Source organism: Lepeophtheirus salmonis, chromosome 5 (assembly GCF_016086655.4).
Source record: "Lepeophtheirus salmonis chromosome 5, UVic_Lsal_1.4, whole genome shotgun sequence".
NCBI classification, from domain to species: domain Eukaryota; kingdom Metazoa; phylum Arthropoda; class Copepoda; order Siphonostomatoida; family Caligidae; genus Lepeophtheirus; species Lepeophtheirus salmonis.
The window spans coordinates 26135428-26149527 of record NC_052135.2 but is presented as its reverse complement, the minus strand read 5'-3'; the positions used below and the strand labels follow the sequence as shown (position 1 = coordinate 26149527).

The 14100-nt window shown below is 30.5% G+C and overlaps 2 long non-coding RNA genes across 2 annotated transcripts; both read right to left on the bottom strand.

Moving 5' to 3' along the window:
- Nucleotides 1–242: 242 nt before the first annotated feature.
- Nucleotides 243–1174, bottom strand: LOC121118145 (uncharacterized). The gene is made up of 2 exons (XR_005864351.2): nucleotides 1000–1174; nucleotides 243–942 (listed from the first exon to the last, which is right to left on the bottom strand). It is a non-coding gene; the product is annotated as an uncharacterized lncRNA (long non-coding RNA).
- A 4536-nt stretch (nucleotides 1175–5710) lies between these two features.
- On the bottom strand, nucleotides 5711–13218 carry LOC121118698 (uncharacterized). Its single transcript, XR_005864541.2, has 2 exons — nucleotides 12269–13218; nucleotides 5711–7970 (listed from the first exon to the last, which is right to left on the bottom strand). It is a non-coding gene; the product is annotated as an uncharacterized lncRNA (long non-coding RNA).
- Nucleotides 13219–14100: the final 882 nt, after the last annotated feature.

Genomic DNA, 14100 nt, shown 5'->3' with positions numbered 1-14100 from the left:
AGATTTTCTTATACCCATGAATATGTTGTATATTTTAGTTAAAAAAAATGACTATATTTTACTTAAGCAAAACAACATGAAAGTATAAGTTATTAAGATCGAGATGTTGGAAAGAAAATTTCTCCCAGTTAATTCTATAGGAAATAACCTCGGTAATAATATACAGTACATAGATTGAGACGCAGGAAGTGATCATGAAAGTCTAGAAAAACAAACAATATTAAAAATAAAAAAAAACCAAATAATAGTCCATAATATCATCCCTATGGTCAAAGCCAACGGTGGTACATTAATTTACTATGTTAAAGAATTTAGGTATAATAATAGAATTAATCAAATATACGAGAGCAATACAAAAACTCAGAATTCAGAAGGAAATACAAAACATAAAATATGCCATCATCCGATCATATCACAGATCCTTGTCTTTGATACCATCAGTAGTAGTTTCACTCATTTCACTCTCCTCCTCCTCTTTTGAGTAATTATCTTTCTTTGCTACTCCTTCACCATCCGAATCAATGACTTCATATTCTGAGTCCGGATTACTAGTTGTACCGTCACGTAGTGTATAAGAAACAATTTCTTCTTTGAGTTCATTTCTCACGACCTTCATCCAACAAAACCATAGGAACAATACAACTACTGGTAGAATAAGCACTTCACGGTAGACCCATGTTGAGTCGTACTTGTAGAATGACATGTATCCCCAATGGAACATATTGATGATGAATACTATGAATAAGTGGAAAAAGCACAATCGTAATTCACTTTGTATGTATTACACCAAGCAAGAGAGATTGTGTAGGTATGTAGTAGACGGTTGAAAATAGAGAGGGAACTGTGTTGTTTTCTGAGCGATTTATCGAAATCTATTCCTGCTGCTATTCTTTTGTTCAAGATCCACTTACATATACACGCACTCTTTCGAGTGTTCTTTGGCTAGATCAAAAAGGGAGGTTTAAGCCGGAAAACTATGAAAGGGTGTATATCTTATACTTATGAGATGCTAGTTGGAATGAATCAATACTTTCTATTTATTACATATAAATTATAATGTGAGGTAGATTCGTAGGTATTAATATTATGTACTTCAATTGTTCACAGAAGATTCCTAGGATGGAGAATTCTACTCTTCAACTCTCACAGACGGATGGATCCTCCATCTACGTCTAATTCTCTTTTCTAAAAATAGACATCAGTTCATTATTTTGTAAATACTTATCGAACATGTTACGTAATTTTGCCATATAAGTCGTAATATTTTTAATCACAATAAATTCAGGTTTGACTCAAAGGTTTGAGTATTATCGAAATTATAATTTTGTCATTCATATGTGATCATTTCTCTTTAAAATATCAAAATAATAATTAATATGTAATATCAATACACCATTTCAAAACTAGCTTAAATATAATATAAATTTTGTGTCTCAGTAATGAGGTTTCTCATTTCCCAGAAAATTGTTGTCCAGTGAGATCTTGGGAAAACAATTTTGGGATCCCGCAAAGGTTTGTGATGACAAAGTCAGGTTTGGATATTGACCCAAAAATAATGGCAGTTCACATCGGAAATTTTTTTTAACTAACTAAATTTGGGTAAGAATTGATCACGAGGTTGGAGTGTCGTTTCAAAAAGTGAAATAATTCTTTTATAAAAATGAACGGGACAAGTTTGAATATGACCAAGCCTTAGAGATAAATATTGTGAAACTTAATTACTCAAGTTTATATTTTAATAAATAATAAAACAGTTTATATATTTGTATATTTAATTCTAATTTCTAAAGTAGGAAACATGGACTGATTTTTGATCTTTCACAATGTATGGGTAGGACATTCTTACCTTGAGAGAAGAGTCTCTTATGTCCTACCCATCCATTGTGAAAGATCAAAAATCAGTCCATGTTTACTACTTTAGAAATTAGAATTAAATGAACAAATATCTTAACTGTTTTATTATTTATAGGTACTTCATTGGGCATCATTTTTTTTATGCACATAGCCCATCATTTTTGTTGATGCACTCATTTTTAAGCAGTTTAATAATTTGCCATTTATTTATAAACTTGTTTAAATATAAAACTAAAAATGGGTTGTTCTTCATTGATAGTGACATTAAAAGCAATATCAGGATTATTGTATGCTAGAATAATGATGTAAAATATATCACAGAGGTGGGAAAACGTCTATATTCTGCTTACCCAAGTCTTGGCTCACAAGTTCAAGTTTTTGAGTAAACCTTATTTACTTCTAATTAATCAGTGCAACTCCATCTAACCAATTAAAGGAATATAATAAAAAAGTTTTGAATATTTTAATCGAGTATAGTTCGAGTCCCTCAACAGATTAAACTGAGTACAAAAAGAGTTCTTAGATTTCTTTTGAACTCATTTCATGTTCATAATTATAATATAGGATTCCTAGTGCTAATGCTTTTATTGAGTTAAGTATAACTTAGCTTTCGAGTCCAAGTCATGTCTTGAGTCTTTGATTGGAAGATCAAGTCTACCTTCAATTGTCTCGAGTCTAAAGTTCCCACATCTTGTAATATATTATACGCAAACTATTAGTAATCATCGTGATAAAACTATATTTTATACTTTTGGGATTAAATTAACTTTGTGTTAACTATAATCGAATAGCAAAATTGTTAATCCTGAATATAAATTTTAGCTAATCTTTAATACACGTAATACTATCGAAATAAATTGAATAAAATTATTATTTATTTGATTTTACTTTTTTAAACGAATGTTATATTTTATAAACTAAATCAATTAATTATTTCGCTATCTGCTTAATTTAATGTTCATCATAATATTTAAAATTAGGATGTATAATTCAAACCTATCAAATAATTAAAAAAGGTACATAATTATTGAATGAATACACATAATTATAAAATACTAATATATATATATGTTACTGAACTTATCATATATTAATTAAAATTCATAACTTTACATATAATGTATTTTTTTTTAAAGATCAATTTATTAAAAAAAAATCCGTGAATGCTATTGAATTAATAATGAAATACTAAAAAAAAATCCTGTTTTAAATTGTTATTATGAACAAAGTGTGAAAAGGTAGAATATCATATTAATGGATTGATTATATTGCACTTTTCAGAGTTGGGAAAAGGTCTTTCTGCCCCGAGTCAAAGTTGAATTTCAAGACTATAGTCAGAAGTGTAAGCTTGTACATTTTTATCAAGTTCCAGTTCATTTTAGGTCCATAATTGATATAGTGTCGTTTATATTTTTAGGGCTTTTCATAAATTATGTATAAGCTAGTTTTAAAGACTAAGTCTAAGTCGCAATTGTTTGCCTGTAACATCAAGCCGATTCTCAAATCAAAGTTCATATTTCCGGAATTTTATCATTCACATTTTGATCTTATACGTATACCTAAGGATGTGAAAATTATCAAAATCTTCGTGAGCATACATTTAAAAATAATTAGATGCTGTTAACTTGCAAGATATTACTAATAGGCTATTAATCCAGCCTTATTAATGACTATTACTAACAGCCATTAATAGGGCTGGACATCGTGCGAGTGAGAGGAAGACGCTTGAGTGAGACATATGCAGGATAATACTGATGAAAGTTATTGTTAGGAGGATTAATTATCACATGATTCTGCTATATAAATGAAAATCTTATATATTTTAAGAAACTCTAGAAAAGTTAATATCAAGGTTAATAGAAACAAATATTGTTTAAAATATAAAATAGTTGAAATTTTCAAATTTAGGAATACTTGTTTTACTTCGTAAAACTCATAAAAAAAACTTTCATATTTCTATATTGGAGATCTATTACCATTGAGATTTCTTAAATCTCTTCCCTTAAAGTGGCTAATATCATATGTTATACAATGGCAATGAGTAATCAAAAACTAATGGCCAACGCTTTAGCCGTATCAGTAGATTATTAGTAAATTGATAAGTTAAAGTATTATAACGTATATTTGTGATATCAAGTCAAAAAAGTATAGTTACAATAAATTAAAATTAAAAAAAACGATTAGCTATTACAAAAAATATTTAGTTATAAATTTTAATAAAAATTTTACACAGAAAATCAAACAAATTAATGATGACAAATGATAGCAAATTGAAGTTATTAATACTAAATATTACAAATGGATTCAACAAATTAGTAGCGACAAATGTATATGAAATATATACAATATACATTTTTATATATAAATAAATATACTAATTATGAAAAGAAGTAATATTCGTCTTCATCCCATCATAGAATCTTTATCTTTTTACGTTTTTATCGTTAAATTGAAATAGTGAACATAGTTAAGATAACTTATTTAAGTATTATAACATTGTTTATAATAGTAAGTTAAATAAGTGTGGGCAAATTAAAAAAAATACAATTAAAAAAAGAATTATATTAATTATAAGTTTTAATAGAAGTTATAAGCAGAGAATCAGACAAATTTAAAATGTCAAAGGATACGATATAGGTTATTAATATGAAATAAAACAAATTCATTCAGTAAATTTATTAATGACGTTATATATATACAAACTGAAAAGAAACATTATTATACATAAATAAATATATTTACTATTTAGATGAAAATTAAAAGTATTAACAATTCATAAAAAAATATTCCAGTATGTGAAAGATAAATTGTTTATTAATTTATATTGAATACAGTTCCTACAAAATGTCCCTAATCATATAAAAATCCAGAAAAATGAAGGATCATATTTGGAAACTAATATTTTTTTCGACAAAAAAGGGAAAAGTTCCGTGAATATAATAAAGTCGATTATTTGACCAATTGAAATGGAGTCAATATATTTTTAAGGAAGGATATATCCCAAATTTAAATATTTTTATATTTAATGTGTTTGATAAATATTTATTACGCATTAAGTCATCTAACCCACTTATATATATTTAATTTCAAAACTTTTCCCACAACCTTTTTTGTTGTTTATATAATTAAATAAACCAAAATAAAGAAAATTAAAAGTTAAACTGAAAAAAACCATCAAAATTGATCTTTTGACGATGAAGGTTTATATTTCAGTTTAAACTAAAATATAAAGCAATTGAAAAAGATATACAAAAATTTTTTGCTTCTACATAAGATTCTTCATTTTACTTAATTTGGTATGATTAAACAAGTTACATAGAAACTTTAATCAAGATCACATAATAAATCAAAAATATCCTACAATACTCTTATTTATTGATTTTTACTTTTATTTTCATATTTATATTTATTTTACGTTCATAGTTACTTTTAACCGTAACTATACATTAAAACGTGATTTTAAAAAAATACTCGAAAGGGTAAAACTATTGTGGTTGAAGGTTTAAACTATAATTGTCGTGTACTTCGGCTTTAATATTAATCATAAATGTGAATTTCAGCCAGCGGCCGTTCCTAATCCAAGGCCTTAACTTTGTCACATAATATAATCGGAAAATTTTGGCCGTTTACCGATTTTTCTCAAAGTAGCAATTATTATTGGCTGATGAAATCGACTCATCAATACATCAACCCAGTCTATTTATTATAGCAATCATAAACAAACTCAGATATTGGAGTTAATGTTGAGAACTCATAGTATGTGTGTATAATTAAAGGCGGAATTCTTCCGCGATATACCATGGATTACTTAACATCTGGATAAACTATTCACTTTTAAAATAACGCAACCTCTCTATTTTAATTATTAATGTTTTGATTCAATTAGTTATATAAATATATCCTTTTAACAAATAGTTATAAATAAATATTATTTTGCATAGAAAGTGATTATTCTTCCTAGACGTGGAATATATCTTCGAATTGTTTGTTTCCTTGTTGCCACACTGATAAAACATATTATATAGATGGTAAGTCCGTTGATAGTCCTAAAATTTGTTTTCTTTCTTCATTTTAAACATGAAGATTTTGAAACAGTAACGAAATGAACAAATGGAGAACTAAAAAGACGTATCTTAAGAAAAAGTGCTGTAGTATCCTTAGGATTAAAAACATAAGTGAAAATTAAACCAAAACACAGTATAATGTCAATGGCTGAGATGAGGCGTAAACGGAAAAGTGATGAAATAGAATTAAGAGTGTAATGTTTTTGAGAGAAAATGATGTTTCAAATTTGTTTGAGATAAAACAAAAAATAGATATCTATTATGTACCTAAAAAAATAAGAGTAGATTGGATGAAAGATGAAGTTCAATTTCTGTACCTAGCAAAATCAGATTAAGGTATTTTGCACAACACGCAAAATTAGTAAAACTCTCTTAATATTTGGATTTAATAACTCTCTTAATATTTGGATTTAATAACTCTATTTTTATTTAATTAATGAATGATAACTAGTGTCTGCTCATTTTAGGATGTCTAGTTATTGGATTTAGTGTAATAATTCAAAGAGACTTAAAATTTCAAACATGGAACACTACCTATAATATTTCAATCAATCAAATAATTCATTTGGTGTTTGCAGAGCGAATAAATACATGTAGCGAAGTTTTAAATTTACCTGCTTTTTTGAAGAAAAAGTATGATAACGCTACAGAACAAGATGTAATTATTAAAATAAACAGCTTCAGTCAAATCATTTCCGATCTAGTTCTATTAATTTGAGAGGAAAAAACATAATTTATTTCCGAGAGATACATGATAGAATTTTCGAATAAAAATAATCTTCTTGATGCTCAATGAAGAGGTGTAAGTGGCTAATGACCCACCTTTTCAACCAGCAGTTCACTTGCTTAAGCCATGGGCTGGGATATATTATAGGATATCAAAAGGGTCCCTTGATGCTCTGGGATGCAGTGGCTGTATTTAAGGATCCACCTTTTGAACCAGTGGTTTACTTACACAACCCGTGGCTCGGGATATATCATAGGATATTAAAAGAGTTCCTGGATACTCCGTATAGCGGCGGCAATAGGTTTTGATACCTGTTGTGGAAAAGTAGTTCACTTACATAACCCGTGGGTGGGGTGTATTATAGGTTATCAAAAGGGTTCTTTGATGCTCAAGGAAGTGGTGGTGGTGTTTAATTATCCACCTTTTGGACCAGTAGTTCACTTGCACAGAGCGTGGACCAGGGTGTATTATAGGATATTAGAAGGGGTCCTTGATACTCAGAATAATGGGGGCAATAGGTTTTGATCCCCCTTAGGGACCAGCTGTCCTCCTGCACAACCTGTTGGCCGAGGTATATTTTACTAAACAGAATTGAGTCTCTCTTGACAATTTCTTATCATACAAGATGTTGTCTAGAGAAAAGCTTCTTTTGAATGTGTCGAAAAACATGTGGCCTCCTAGTTCCCCCCGTCTTAATCCCTTGAATTATTCCATATAGGCAAAGGTCGACGGAGCTGTCTGTGACAAGCATCACGGGTCTGTGCGATCCTAAGAGTCCTCCATCAAGGCTGCATGGGATAATTTTTCAAAAGACTACATCAGTAAAATTTGTTAGGCCAGCAGGAAAAAGTGGAATGTGCCATTGTGGCTGAATAATTAAGGTCGATTTCAGTTATAATTTACTGGAAATATAAGTGTTGATTGTGTGAATACAATATAAATTTCAATGAAAATATACTAGAGTATCAAATTGCTTGTAATGAAATTGTATCATAATCAAATTCTGAATGAACAAATTGCTTAGCAATGAATTGTTTAATAATCAAATTCCCCACAACCATTTCACCTGACAATGTAAATGAAGGTAAAATTACCATTGACCACTCTATTGGGAATTTTATAGATCGCCCGTTCATTTTCCATATTGCCGCTTTAACGTTCATTTTACACATTGCACGGCCATTTTGCAAATTGCCCGTTTTCAACATTGCATGTAACATATATAGAGTTTAAATTTATTTCTTTTTAAATAAAGTGAGGTTTAGTCACATCTTCCCTCTTCATTAGGCATGTCCAATGTCAATAGTTTTGAATGAATCATAGACCTGGAAAGAAATACAATAATAATTAATTATTAGCAACCAAAATTATTGAAATAACAAAACCGCAAAAAATCAGCGCAACAATTTTTAATATTTATTTGAAGCAACCTCTTATGACTTCTTCCTTTTTTCAGACTAAAAATACCGAGTAGGTAGAATTTAAAAATATATTTAAATGTTTGATAAACTATATAATATAATTTATATAATCATTGATTAATTATTTTTACTTTTTGTATTTTTTATTTTAAAAAATGAATCTTTTCATTCCGAATTTCTGAGAAAATATGATAGAAAATATTTGACGTATTTGAATTATTTATTTTTTCTCAAACCGAATTTTTTTTTTGTATTTCCTAGCTTACAACCATGCTATCATAAACTATGTTCCATTTATATTTTAATAATTAAGTCAACTAGAAGATCTGTTGTAAATATCGAAGAGTAGTGCAATCATAAATCCGCTTTAAATGAGTTAATTATTTAAAACTTTTAAATATAATATAGATATGTTTTTTCTAGATAAAGTGCCTCACACTTTACATGACATGGTTGCCTTGAATTTAATATTAATGTTATATCGTTAATTTGATTAATAAGATAATTAATCCACAAGAAGAAGCACATCAATTAACTCGTTTTAAAATCAACGCTAATAAATTATTCTGACTTTGATAAGTAGTTGAGCCAGTTACACCAAAACAGGGGAATAGCAATTACAATTTTCGTTATTATGAAACAGAATTGCATTGCATTTCTCATTCTTTCCTACAATAAGAAAAAAACCACCCCAAAACATTTTTTTAATTTTTCTTTAATTGGTCATATGAAGTAGGACTGATGAAGTACAACAGTAGACATTAACTAAGTCTACCATATTAATGTTATATTTTATTAAAAGTGTAGCCATACGCTATAATTACTATATTACGCTATAAATATATACTATATAATTCCATTCTACTCTAGCTATTTTAGAAACAGACACCAAAACTTTAATATCAGAATCTGGTCACTCTGAATTTCACGCTCTCTACGACATGTCTTACTTATTAGTTATCAGTTATCATCTTCTTTCTACTGATAGCCGTAACTTCAACTGTGTAAAAGGAATACTGGGAGGGTATTTTAATAAAATATGACATTAATTTAGTAGACTTAGTTAATGTCTACTATTTTATGTCATAGCCTAGCTATACATTTGTAATCCTACAAAGTTGTTTAACTCTAAACCTGTTGGAATCAAGGAACACTAATTATAACACAATTATTTACTTTACTAAATATTCATTTGCGTTCGTAAACTACAAATTTTAAAACCGGCGTGTAACGAGTTAAATAATATTTTATTAATTATAAATTAACTATTTCCTTATAGGAAGATTATAAAACCAATGAAAAGGTCGTGATTCCTTCCACCAAAAAACTTGCTTGATAACTTCTCAACTGAACTGTCGTTAGCTCTTTTAAAAGCTACAAAAGCCCCTCTTAAGCTATGAGCTTTAAAAGCTTCAATATTAATGCCTGTCATTTGCATGAACCATTTATTAGCAGTCTCAGTTGCAAAGGAGTTACAATTTCCCTCAAAGTCACAAAATTTATTTTTTAATTCTTGTCTTATTTACATATTCAATGATATATCAGAGAAAAACTTGCTTAATTTATTGCACTTCCTATATGACTTAAACATGAATTTTTCTAGACCCAAAAAGGGGAGAAAAATAGAAAATCGTTAGCTATTCTATAGCTCGAGCTTATAGATAAAGAACTAGCTCTAGCTATACTCGCCAGAGCTATTAAAGTAAGGGTCTTTTTTGCCAGTATTTCATATGATGAAACTATCCAGACACCCTTAATCTCTATATTTGTTAAGGAACATTTTAACATTCCACGTATCTTGATATTTAAGTAACGGAAGATTTAAATTGAATGAATTAATTGATTCTTTACAAAAGCCGCTCTTGTTTTTGCAAGGGCACTATTGGAGGACATGGGATATGATACTAAGTAGTTATTTACCACATTCCCTGGTTCGTTAAAGGGAGATAAACGCTCTCCTAAATAAAAATTATAAGAATGTTTAAAACACCGATGTGTAAGTCCTCTTAGCTGAGGAACGAATATCAGAAAAAATTATATTAATTGCCTTAGAAACGAAACCTTGATTTGATAAAGACCCCTCTAAATCAACCATGTTATCAGAATCCCTAATTCTGCGAGGTTCTGAGTGTCAAGGCACGAGAGAAATATCACTGCCCCCAATCATTGTGACTCCCTCGCTACTTCCTGCAACTTTAGGATCCATTTTGCTCCTGTTCTCTAGGAAGTTATCCGAATTGCTGGAAAACGTTTTTGTTTTTTCCTGTCTGTTTGTAACTCTCGGAAACAGTGGAACTAAAGGGAATAAGTTACCGTTCTTTTTCCACATGATGGAGTACGCATTTAATGCCACCGCTTGATCGTCTCTCATCGAAGATACGAAGACTTTGCGCGGAAATCTCTTGATAAGAAGAAATCCACCTCGGGTTGGAACAAACGGGATGATATTTGGTTGAATACTTCATCCTTCAATCCGAACTTCAAAGTATGAAGAGATTCCCTTGATAAAAAGTCCAATTGCATGTTCTCTTTTGAAAGGAATCCAGACAAAATCTGCCCAAATTCATCTTTTCATCAAACGTTTCCACGTTCTCACAGCGATATCGTTTAGACGTTTCACCTTGGCATCACCCTTCTCTAAAAAGAGTAGTTGTATTATCCATATGAAAATCTGTGATTGATAATAAATTGAAATAACACTTTCACTACAGATCACATTCCAAGCTCGTTAATATGAAGATCTAGATCACATTCCCTGTCCACCGACCATGTTCAAAGGAGCCGTACGATAATGAAATGGTATAACCTGGTGAGGAAGCATCCGTAAAAACTTCCATCGTTAGATTAAATTTCTTCTCACTGGTGTACAGGCTATTCTTAGGTCTTTCCACCATATTATATCTTTCTCACTCTAGGATGAGATTTGATTTTCTTGATTGAAGGGGTCATCAAAATTTCAATTTTATTAGTTTAACTTAAGGTTTCTCTGAAAAAGTGGTGGTACTCAAACGCTGGTATCACACTTCCAATTTACCCAGGTATTTGTTGAATGTCTTTGACCGACAACCATTGCCTTTGACGGAGTTTAGCAACAACATCTCGGATCCGTAGTAATGCATAGTAATTTGTTGAAGGTCCCTGACCAACAACTCTTAATTTTGGGGTAATTTAGCAACAAGATCTCGGACCCTTTGCGTAGTTATTTGTGGAAGGTCTCAAATCGACAACCATCGCCTTAGGAGGAATTAAGTGGCAAGATCTCGGATCTTTTGCGCTGTTATTTGTTGAATGTCTATGACCAATTCCTATGGCGGAATTTAGCGGCAAGATTTTAGATATTAGCGCTTTCTCCTCAAGAAGGTAAGATTCATGGACAAATACTCTCTTAACAACCATAGATGAATAAGTTGCTTCCTTGGAATTCAAATTGACCTTGAAACCAAAGATTGTGTATAACAGCGAGGCTAAACACGAAGAGAGAGATGCATACACAAAGGCATTGACCTGCAAATTAAGTCATCTAAATAGATGCTATAAATTATCTTAAGTTGTGACATTACATGTAAAATCACTTGTTCAAAAACCTTAGTAAAAATTATCGAAGCTGATGTGAGACCAAAACATAAAACCTTCAATTGGTAAATATTATTTCTCAATCGAAATTTAAAAAAATGACGGGTGTCAGGAAAGATCGTAAAAGAATGATATATATCAAACAAATCTAAAGAGGAATCTTGGTTTAGCCAAAATATTAATGAATCAACTGATTCTAATTTAAATTTAGAATAAACTTATTCAAGGTGTTGAGATTTCTTGTTACTCTCGATCGAAAGTTATCCTTCTTAAGAACAGCGAATTTTCAGAAATTGAAGAAAAGAGACTAATCCCTTTCAGTAACTATCTTAATAGCTCCGGAAAGCATCATTTCTGCAACTTCTTTATCCATAACTTGTTTAGGCTCAGAGAATAAAGGAGGATTGCCTCCCACATAGGAACAAAAAAGTTCTCTAGATAAAAATTGTGGTGTATAACCATATTGAAAATAATAAATATAGATTTACTTTAAATTAAAATTGCACAATTATGTAAACATAGTCCTAGCTTCTGTGAGTAGTTGCAAAAAGTTATCAGAAAATAATTTAAACCCAAAATTAGAAAGGATTTGAATTGCTTTTTCTAAAGTCTCAAAATCAAAAATATACCTAAATGACGAATAACTTTAGGAGGTGTACTTCTCGACTTCTTGGAGGTATTTCATGACCTCTTGGAGATTCCAGAGAATTCATAGGTGGAGTATTGACCTTAAGGAAGGGATAGGGTTCGAAGGCATGTTAGCCGTTGTCTAACCAAAAGGTATCTTTCGATACCCTGAACACCTCCATATCGTATTAGACAAAACTCGGTCATTCCGAGCATTGTTCAACAGTATCTTGATTGATGAATGACCAAATATAAGATGGCTTGGAGCCGAGTCTTTTGATTTCTCCTCCAGTATTAACGTTTTAAGGAGCTCTTTAAAGGAAGAGACTAAAAGGATGCTTCCAGCGTTCTTAATGAGCTTTTCTATTCTTTTGCAGACATTACACCGAGTCAAAAACCTACCCTTCCACAGAAGTGAAGGGTTCCATGAAGGAAATATGAAAATTCTCCCACTCCTTTAATCAGAAGGCCATAAACTCAAAAAAAAAGAAGAAAAAAGTTTCCTTCCTTGTTTTCTGCTTCATCCAAAAGATCGACAGAGATCGAGTTATCTTTCTAAAAGTGTCACTTATGTCCTCATAGCCCCCCCATAATGGGTCCTCGAAGACAATATGAAGTTCTTTTGTATTTTAGTTAGAGTGATAATTGTGGCACTACCTCCAGGCGCTTAGTTCCGGATTTGTTTGTGAATGAACAAACTGCATTAATTTATAAAATTCATCCATAAAGGATTAAAAATTTTCGTTAGATTTTGAGTGGGTCACCCCGTGCATGGCCAACGTCTCCACAGAAGATGATAGGGAGCCGCTAATGCAGCATGTATAGAAGGACGATAGATTGTCCAGCGTCGTTATTTCTACGGATTTTTCACTCATATTTATTAAGTTTTAATTTAACTATTGTCTATTTATATTCATACGTCTGGTCTCTTAAAGGGTAGAAATAGAAAGAGGACGATGTAAGAGAAGTAACACATGTCATAGAGAGTGTGAGATTCAGGGGGACCAGATTCTTATTGTAAAGTTTTGGTGTCTGTTTCTAAAATAGCTAGGATAGAACAGAATTACAAATGTTTAGCAACGCTATGACATAAAAGTAAATATTATATTATTACATTTACTCCTTCTGACCTAGAACTTGTCTTAGAAGTCCAGATACAATGTATATTTTCTTTTCACATTTAGTTCAGGAAAACAATTTCTACCTAGCGGGTTGTCCATTGAGTTACGTATATTATTTAATCACCGTTGTAAATTTTTCAGAGGTTAACACTAATTAGGGGAAAGGAAGCATAAAAAGGGACAATTGACAACAAAATACAGTTTAGTTTTGTTGTTAGTGAGGTAAAAAAGCCCGAAATTTGATGGAAAATTAGTTATTATTTAATTGTAGCGATATGATCACTGCCCAACAAAAAACCAATTTGAGTTCAATTAATCAGCATTTGTGAGATTAATAATAAGGGGTCAAAATCAGAGTGTAGAAAGCTGACCAAAAAATATGTAGGAATTAATAATGTTTTTGGGGGTGTCAAAAATTATGTTAATTTTATAAAGGTTTTTTCCGCATTCATGAATGTTTTTTTTCGACCTAAATTTAATAGCTTACATCCAGATGATCATTCACTCATTGATTCAATTCTAACACTAGAAAACATCCTTGATTTTTTCTAATGCAGATTGGGAAAAATATATTACTAAATGTTGATTTGACATGACATTCATTTAAGGTTTTTATTCATAATTAGGGAAGGTAACAAATTGCTCTTCTAAGAACTTCAGTATCAAAGCATTTAATTTTTTGTGAATTTATGTTTTCTAAGATGCAAAATAAT